The following is an 8,570-nucleotide window of genomic DNA, read 5'->3' on the forward strand; positions in this document are numbered from 1 at the left end:
ATCATAGTTCCCTAAACTATATACACTCCCGATCAAAAGTTTGGGGTCAGGCTCTCAAAATAATGTCATTTTTTCAGGCCCATATCTCCACCAATTTGTGCCCGATTTCAAAACTCCAGGTCTCATTCAAAGGATAATAAGTCAAAGTAACTTTGAACATGATTTATGTAAAACTTTTACAAAAATATTTGTATGTAAACTTAACCCAAAGTTACCAAATTTTCTAAAAAATGAATATAAATTTACGGCAGTGTCGCTGGAAATTGGGTCGACCAAATTTTATGTACCGGGAGACTTTTTCGGCTTTCAGTCTTTAGAGCGGTCAGAACTAAAGCATGTTTTCTACGCCCGACGTTTCGATTGTATATTCAATCTTCTTCAAGGGTTCTATAATAGAATTGGACTGAGTTACACTAACAAAGATACACATAATCACATTTGCTTACAGAAAAGTTTAGTTCTTTGTCTGGTGGATTGTTTTTGGTCATTCTCGTCAAGCTTTTGGTGTTCGTCAATTTCCTAAAATTAATTTTCAAAACGAACACATTAGACATCTCACAATATTCAAAATATAACATTCACTAACTATTTTACTGGACAAAACGGAAAAAACTTGGCAACGGTTCACTACTTTGTCTTGTTTCTAACTATTCTAACTATTTTACGATTTCAACCGTCATTTTGTAAAACTATTCTATAGAAGTGGGTCAAATATTGAATACAAGTTTAGTGGGTAAATTGTCTATTGGGTGTCATTGTCATTGTCAGTAGTGTTCGTCAGATTATTACTTGTCTGTCTATCTACATGATTTGTTTTGATTTTTGTCCTTAGTGTATGTACGAACTCCCAGCAGTCGAAAGCATCCAAGTTAATCCAAATTTTATGATGAGAGCGTCAACTATAGATGACAAAGATATCAACAAACCACTTTTCCATGTTTAACGATAGTGACCCCAAACTTTTGGCCGACTCATCATATTGAGGGGTGACCCCAAACTTTTGGTCGATGATATCGAGAGTTAGTTTACTTAATAACTTTTTTCTTAGATTGTTTAGCTAAGTTCTGTAAAAAGCAGTTGAAAGCTAGTAGAAAATAGGTTATATTATCGCTCTCATCATAAAATTTGGTCGACCCAATTTCGAGCGACACTGCCGTAAATTTATATTCATTTTTTAGAAAATTTGGCAACTTTGGGTTAGGTTTACATACAAATATTTTTGTAAAAGTTTCACATAAATCATGTTTAAAGGTACTTTGACTTATTATCTTTTGAATGAGACCTAGGGTTTTGAATTGGACACAAATTGGCGGAGATATGGGCCTGAAAAAATGACATGTTTTTGAGGGGGTGACCCCAAACTTTTGATCGGGAGTGTAAGTACGAACAATCAATCCAAGATTTTTTCCATAGCTTGCTTCAGTGATTCCATCATGGCTTCTTCCAGAAATTCAATCAAGAATTCATCTAGGGATTCCACTAGACATTTTTTCGGGGATTTGTCCTGGGATATCTTTAGAGGTTCCTCCAGTAATTGTTCTAGTGCTTTTTTCGATGTTTCCTTCGGGAATTTCTCCAAAGATCCTTGAAAGTATTTCTGCAGGTATTCAGAGATTTTTACAGGGACTTCTACATATATGCCTTCCAGAATTCCACTAGAGATTGCTCCAATATTTACATCGAAGTATTTCTGCAGGTATGTATTCCAGAAATTCTTTTAGAAAATTTTACTTTGAGATTATTAGAAAATACTCCAAGAATTGCTTGAAAAATTTGTACAAAAAAAACCTTAAGGGATCCTAGTATTCCTTCAAAAATTACTGCAGACATTGATTTCTTCAATTTATTTATCCAGGAGTATTCCTACAAAAATTCTTCCAGGTATTCGTTAAGAAAGCTCTCCTGAGATTCCAAAAAGAGTTCCTCATGGGGTTGCTTCAGAAATGACTTCAAAAGTTCCTCCAGGGATTCACCGGAAATTTCTTCTGTTATTATTTCAAAAACGAAATCCGGGATTATTTTAAAAATGCCTGCAATAACTCTTGTTAGGATTCCTTCAGAACTCCCCCAGAAATTAATCCAGGATTTCAGGATTTCCTCAGGAATTTCAGCGGTTTCTTCAGTATTTTCCCTAAGAATTCTTCAGAAACTCCTCCTGGAATTCCCTCAGAAATCGAACTTTGTATTTCAAGGGATTCCTTCGGAAATTCCTCCCGGATTTTTTTCGAGAATTATTCCAGGTATTGTTCCTGGCATTCCTCTAGGAGTTCATTCGGACATTTCTCCAGGGACTCCTGCAAGAGTTCTACCAAGAATTTCTCCAGGAATTACCCCAGGTATTTCCTCAGGAATTCCTTCGGGAATTTATTCTAGAATGGATGCAGGAATTCCTTCATGAATTCCTCCGAAAATTCTTCCAGGGTTTCCTCCAAGAATTAACCATGGAATTTCTAATCTAGGGTTTCCTCTACACATTCCTCCAAGATTTATTTCATGGATTCCTTCAGAAATTCCACCGATGATTCCTGCAGTAATTCCTCCAGGTAATCCTACTGGAACTCCACCAGAAATTCCTTTCTGAATTCCTCTAAAAAATTCTCCAGAATTCAGACATTTCTCCATGGATTCCTTCCAGAATTCCTCTAGAGATTATTCCAGGAATTCATTCAGGGATTCCTCAAGGTATTCATTTAGGGATTCCTCCTGGAGTTCTTCCATGAATAGTTCCACGGAATATCCCCAAGATTTCCTATAGAGATTTGTCCAGGAATTCCTCCTGAGTTTCCTCCACAAATTGTTTCAGAGATTCCTCCAAATTTCTTTTTAAGAATTCCCCAGGGATTCTTTCAAGTAAATCTCTAGAAATTCCTCTAAGGATGCCTCCAGAAATTCCCCAAGAGGTTGCTTAAGAATTGCCCAGGGAATCCCTTCAGAAAGTCCTCCAGGAATTGATCCAGGAACTCCCACAGGAAGTCCTTTAGAAATTACTACCGCAATTCCTCCAGGAATTCCTTCTGGAAATCCTCCAAAAATCCCTCTGGGAATTCCTCTAGAAATTTCTCTGGAATTTCTTCAGAAATTTCGATTGGAATTTCTCTCGAGATTCCTCCAGGAATTCATTCAAGAATTCCTTCAGGAATTCTTCCAGGGATAGTTCCACGGAATTTGCCTAAAAAATCCTTTACAAATTTATCCAGGAATTCTTCCCATAGCTTCCTGCAGGAATTTGTTCAGAACTTTCCAGGCATTCCTCCAAAAATTGCTTCAGGGATTTCTCCAGAGATTTTTCCCAGGGATTCTTCCAAGAATTTCTCCAGAAATTTCTCTAAGGATTCCTCTAGGAATTTTTCAAGAGGTTTCTTCAGAAATTTCTCCTGGGAGTTTCTCCATGGACTCATCCCGGGATTTTTCCAGGAATGCATCTAGAGATTGCTCCGGGACTTCTTCTGGAGGTCCCTTCCAGAATTCTTCTAAAAACTCCACCAGGAATTCATCTAGGAATTTATACAGAGATTGCTCCTGGCATTAGTCCAGGAATTTCTCCAGGGATTCTTCAAGGAAAATATCCAGGGTTTCCTCCAGGGATTTTTTAAGGAATTTCTCGAGAGATTCCTCCAGGAAATGATACAGGCATGTCTCAGGGAATTTATCCAGGGGTTCCTTCAGGCATTCCTCCAGAAGTTCCTCCAGAGATTTCTATAGGGATTCCTTCAGGCATTCCCCCAGGATTCCTTCAGAAATTGCTACCACAATTTCTCCAAGAATTTATCTAGAAAATCCTCCAGGGATTCATTAAGAAATTTCCCCAAGAATTCCTACCGCAGTTTATCCAAGAATTATTCCAATAATTCTTCCTGGGATTCTTGCATGAATTCCTCCTGAGATTTCTCTAGGAATTCCTTCAAATATTTTTTTCAAGAATCCTCCAGGAAATCCTCAAGAGATTCTTTTAAAAAAATCCCCAGAAATTATTTCCGGAATCAATTCAAGAATTATTCCAGGTATTCCTCCTGGCATTTCTCCAGGGACTCCTCCAGGAGTTGTACCACGAATTTCACAAGGAATTACCCCAGGTATTTCTTCAGGAATACCTCCGGGATTTTTTTCGGAAATACGTACAGCAATTCCTTCAGGAATTCTTCCAGGAATTCCTCCAAAAATCCATCCAGGAATTCCTCCAGAAATCCTTCCAGGGTTCCTCCAAGAATTAATCCAGGAATTTCTTCTCCACGGTTTCCTCTACACATACCTCCAGGAATTATTTCATGGATTCCTCCAGAAATTCCACCGATGATTCCTCCAGTAATTCTTCCAGAAATTTCTTCTGAAATTGCTCCTGGAATTCCTCCAGAAATTCCTCTGGAAATTTCTCCTGGAACTCCACCAGAAATTCCTCTCAGAATTCCTCTAGGAATTTCTCTAGGAATTTCTTCAGAAATTTCTCCATGGACTCCTTCCAGAATTTCTCTACAGATTCTTCCAGGAATTCATTGAAGGTTACCTAAAAAAAATTGATTTAGGGATTCCTCCTGGAATTCTTCCATGATTAGTTCCATGGAATTTCCCCAAGATTCTCTATAGAGATTTGTCCAGGAATTCCTCCTGGGAATTCGCCTGGAAATTGTCCGGAAGTTCCTCCAGGAATTCCTCATGAAGTTCCTCCAGAAATTTGTTTCAGGGATTGCTCCAGGGTTCTTTGCAAGAATTCCCCCAGGTATTCTTCCAAGAATTTCTGTAGAAATTTCTCTAAGAATTTTTCCAGGAATTCCTTAAAAGGTTTCTTCAGAAATACCCCAGGAATTCTTTCAGAAATTCCTCCAGGAATTTATATAGGAATTCCTTCAGGAATTCATGTAGAAATTCCTTCAGAAATTACTACTGCAATTCCTCCAGGAATTTCTCCAGAAATCCTGCCCGGAGTTTTTCCAGGCATAATTCCAAGAATTACTCCAGGTGTTTCTGCATGAATTCCACCTGAGATTCCTCTAAGAATTCTTTCAAGGATTTCTTCAAGAATCCTCCAGGAAATCTTCCAATGATTCCTTCAAAAATACCCTCAGAAATTTCTCTGGGAATTTATCCAGGAATTATTCCAGGTATTCCTCCAGGATTTCATCCAGGCATTTCTCCAGGGACTCCTCCAGGAATTCCACCATGATTTACCCCAGGTATTTCTTCAGGATTTCCTACAGGAATTTCTTCAGAAATTGATCCAGGAATCCCTCCAGGATTTTTTTCGGAAATTCCTACAGCATTCCTTCAGGAATTTCTACAGGAAATCCTTAGGGGATTGTTTCAGATTTGCTTGGGGATTCTTCAGGAAATTCTATAGGAATTTTTCCAAGGGATTCCTCCGGAAATTCTTGCAGGTTTCCTCCAGGAGTTAATCCATGAATTTCAACTCCAGGGATTCCTCTAGAACTCCGTCCAGGAGTTATTTCACGGATTCCTCCAGAAACTCCACCAGGAATTCCTCCAGGAATAAAGGGCAAACACGAATTTATTGCGACACATTCAACAGGGCATAACTTTTTTACCATTGGGTAAAAATCAACCATGTTTTGCACACTTTCCCATTGATGTGTATTGTTTACATGCTGTCAAACTAGAAGTCGTGTTTTTCAATTCAACGAAAATGGAGGTGTGCCAACGCGAGTTGAGAGAACAAATTCTTTCCAAACGCCTGGAATTTCTCCAGGGCTTCCTGCAGGTATTGCTCCAAGAATTCATGTAATGATTTCTTCTGAAATTTCTCTCGGGATTTTTTCAAAAAATTATTCAACGGTTAGTTAAAAAATTACAGTATTCCGTTCATAATGTTTTTCAGGGGTTCACCCCAGGGTTTTTAGGATTACTTGTAGATTTTTTGAATAATTTGAAGGATTTCTAGAGGAATTCATCCAGCGATTTGTATTAGAATTCTTTTAGATAATTTTAGAGGGACACAGAAGCCAAGAAATTCTCAAAGAAATCATACAGAAATTCTTTCACGATTATCTCCAAGAAATCTTTGAGGAGTCCAATCATGAATTCCTTCAAGATTTCAAAATTTCATTACATTCGGTTCATTGAATCCAAAGATATAACAACTCAAAGTTGGCTATCGGATAATTTTACCTTTTTCAAGAATCTTCATAACTTTGTGGAGAATTGCCCGATCTTTTCTAAATTTGAACCACTGATACACAGCTAGTTGATAAACTTACAGTAAAAATTTGAGAATATTTGATGCACTTTTCGTAAAGTTACAGCTAGTTGAGCACTTTTTGAAAAGTGAAAATTTTGCCTGTCCCGATCATTTTGTCTATCCCCTGTATTCTCACTAGGGATACAAAAACTTTTGCTGGAATTCCATTGCAAATTCAACCAGATTTGTTCTCCCAAATGATACTTGAATTCCACAAAGAAGCACGGAACCATATTTTGCAGTAATGCTAATAGAAAATTTAACGATTCTTAAAGATAGCCATCAAAGAATTCCTGGAAATTATCATTTAGATTTAATTTCCCAGCTATTTAAAACAAAACTAAATAATTACATAAACCGTTTTAAATAACGATCTTGTAAAGAGTATAGAACTATGTTTGTCACCACGACAGTGGTTTTCAGATTTTTTCTAATTTCCATATATATAGTCATGAAAAATTTCTGGGGGGGCCTGGCCCCTAGGCCCCCCCCTCTAGCTACGCCAATGCCAGCTGGAAACTGGAAACTTCCTTCTGGCAAAATTGCACGCTTTTTCGGGTAATTTATTCATAACAGATTTTCCATCGGTTCGGGCACCCAAATGGTCGTCCTCCTCTTCGCATCGGCTTTGTTTGCACAATATGGAAATTGGCCACCTGTTGAGTGGTCGTCACGCGTCGTCGTCGTCGTGGTGGTGGCGTCATGCCGGGCCTCCGTCCGTCGTCGGATCGAAGACAGATACAGAGAGGACCGGCGTCCTCGGGAGCGTCATGGCGTTCCGTTTAATAGACCCGGTTCGGAGAAGTAACAGCTGGGAACCGTTCCCTATATATACATAAGGGAAAGGCACACCGCGCGCGAAGGCAGATTGTGCAAATAATCGGCTCCCGGAAAAAAAGATCAACAGTTTATTTTGGAATTTCTTGTTGATTGTTCTACCGGGAAGGGCGGCCGGTGACGACGCGACAGGTGAACGACGACGATGTTCTTGCCGTTTTCGGGAGAGGAGATTTAAAGCGGATTTAGTTTTGAGTGGGGCAGGTCCGGATTTGAGCGGGAGGTGCTAATTGCCTAATTACGTTTGTGTACTAAGCGCGAATCCATATTAGTTCTGCTATTCTGGGCAGAATTCCAAGAAGCATTTTTGTTTTTTTTTTACATTACGGCTTACTTCAGAAATGACTCTCCACAATTTCTCTTATTTTTCTCTTATGCTTACACTCTTATTTCATCTAAGACGGGCTTGGTGGTCTACCCGATCAGAAAGGCATAACAAAATTATAACCGATTGAGTTATTTATTTCAAAGTTTTTTCAAAACAGAATGAGTTATAAAATTCGCCGGTTAGGTGTTAAAATAACAAAAAATATAACTAAAATTGTTCTAGCCATAACATAATTATAACAGGTGTTGATATAATTTTAACAAATTTATTACAACGTGAGATATAATAAATATTGGAATGATCAATAAATTATACCACATGTTGGTATAAATTAGATATAAATATATTGGGTAAAAATTAAGTTGGGTAAATTTTAACTCATTTTTGGGTAATTTTTATTAGGAGTGTTATTTATTTTAAGCGAAAAGTTTTTTGTATAAAAAACTTGCCCCACGTAGGATATAAAAAACCCACACCCAGACGGGAATCGAACCAAGGACGCCAGCCTTCAACTACAACCCGGCGCCTTTATCAATGAGGCCATTGCGAATATGATCAAGTGGTTCTTCGTTTTGGCGGCTGGTCAATAAATAGACACATTTGTCCAACGTACAGGGGAGAGAAAATATGACGTCACATAAAAGTGTTCTTGATACAATTGATCGCAATTACGTCATCCTAGGATATAATAACAAAAGTGGATATAATTTAGTTATAATTGTAACTCAAGAATTTGCTCTGCATTTTGGCATGCTTTATCTCATGATTCAGACCAGAAATAAATGTCGTATCTTAATCAAAGTTGTAGAGATAGTTAATGGCTCTTAAACAGTGAAAATAGTGGTATAAAATTTCACCTTCTGTTGGTGCTAGCGAGTAATTAAATTAGAACAGTTTGACATGTGTTCAGTGGCGCAGCCAGAAATTGTCTCTGGGAGGGGTTTTCAACGGTCAATGATACCTTTTTTGATTTGACACTTACATTTTGTAAGCAGTAATGACCAATTGTAATCGTAGTTTAAAAATAGCGGCACAGCCGAAAAATGTTTTCGTCGCAAAGCGCTTTATACTGAAAATTTGTTCCACAAAATTTAGGGGGGGGGGGGGGAGGGGGTAACCCTGAACCACCCCCCCCCCCCCCCGTGGCTACGCCAGTGCATGTGTTATTAAATAATTATCTAATGTTCCTCACCATCAAGGAAGTTCCTGCCTATGGCA

The 8,570-nt window shown here is 38.3% G+C and overlaps 1 protein-coding gene across 6 annotated transcripts in view; it reads right to left on the reverse strand.

The window, feature by feature from the left end:
- LOC109422192 (signal transducer and transcription activator) overlaps positions 1-8,570 on the reverse strand; it is a 388,739-nt gene that overhangs the window by 222,308 nt on the left and 157,861 nt on the right. The window lies entirely within an intron of this gene.

Source organism: Aedes albopictus, chromosome 1, assembly GCF_035046485.1.
Source record: "Aedes albopictus strain Foshan chromosome 1, AalbF5, whole genome shotgun sequence".
NCBI classification, from domain to species: domain Eukaryota; kingdom Metazoa; phylum Arthropoda; class Insecta; order Diptera; family Culicidae; genus Aedes; species Aedes albopictus.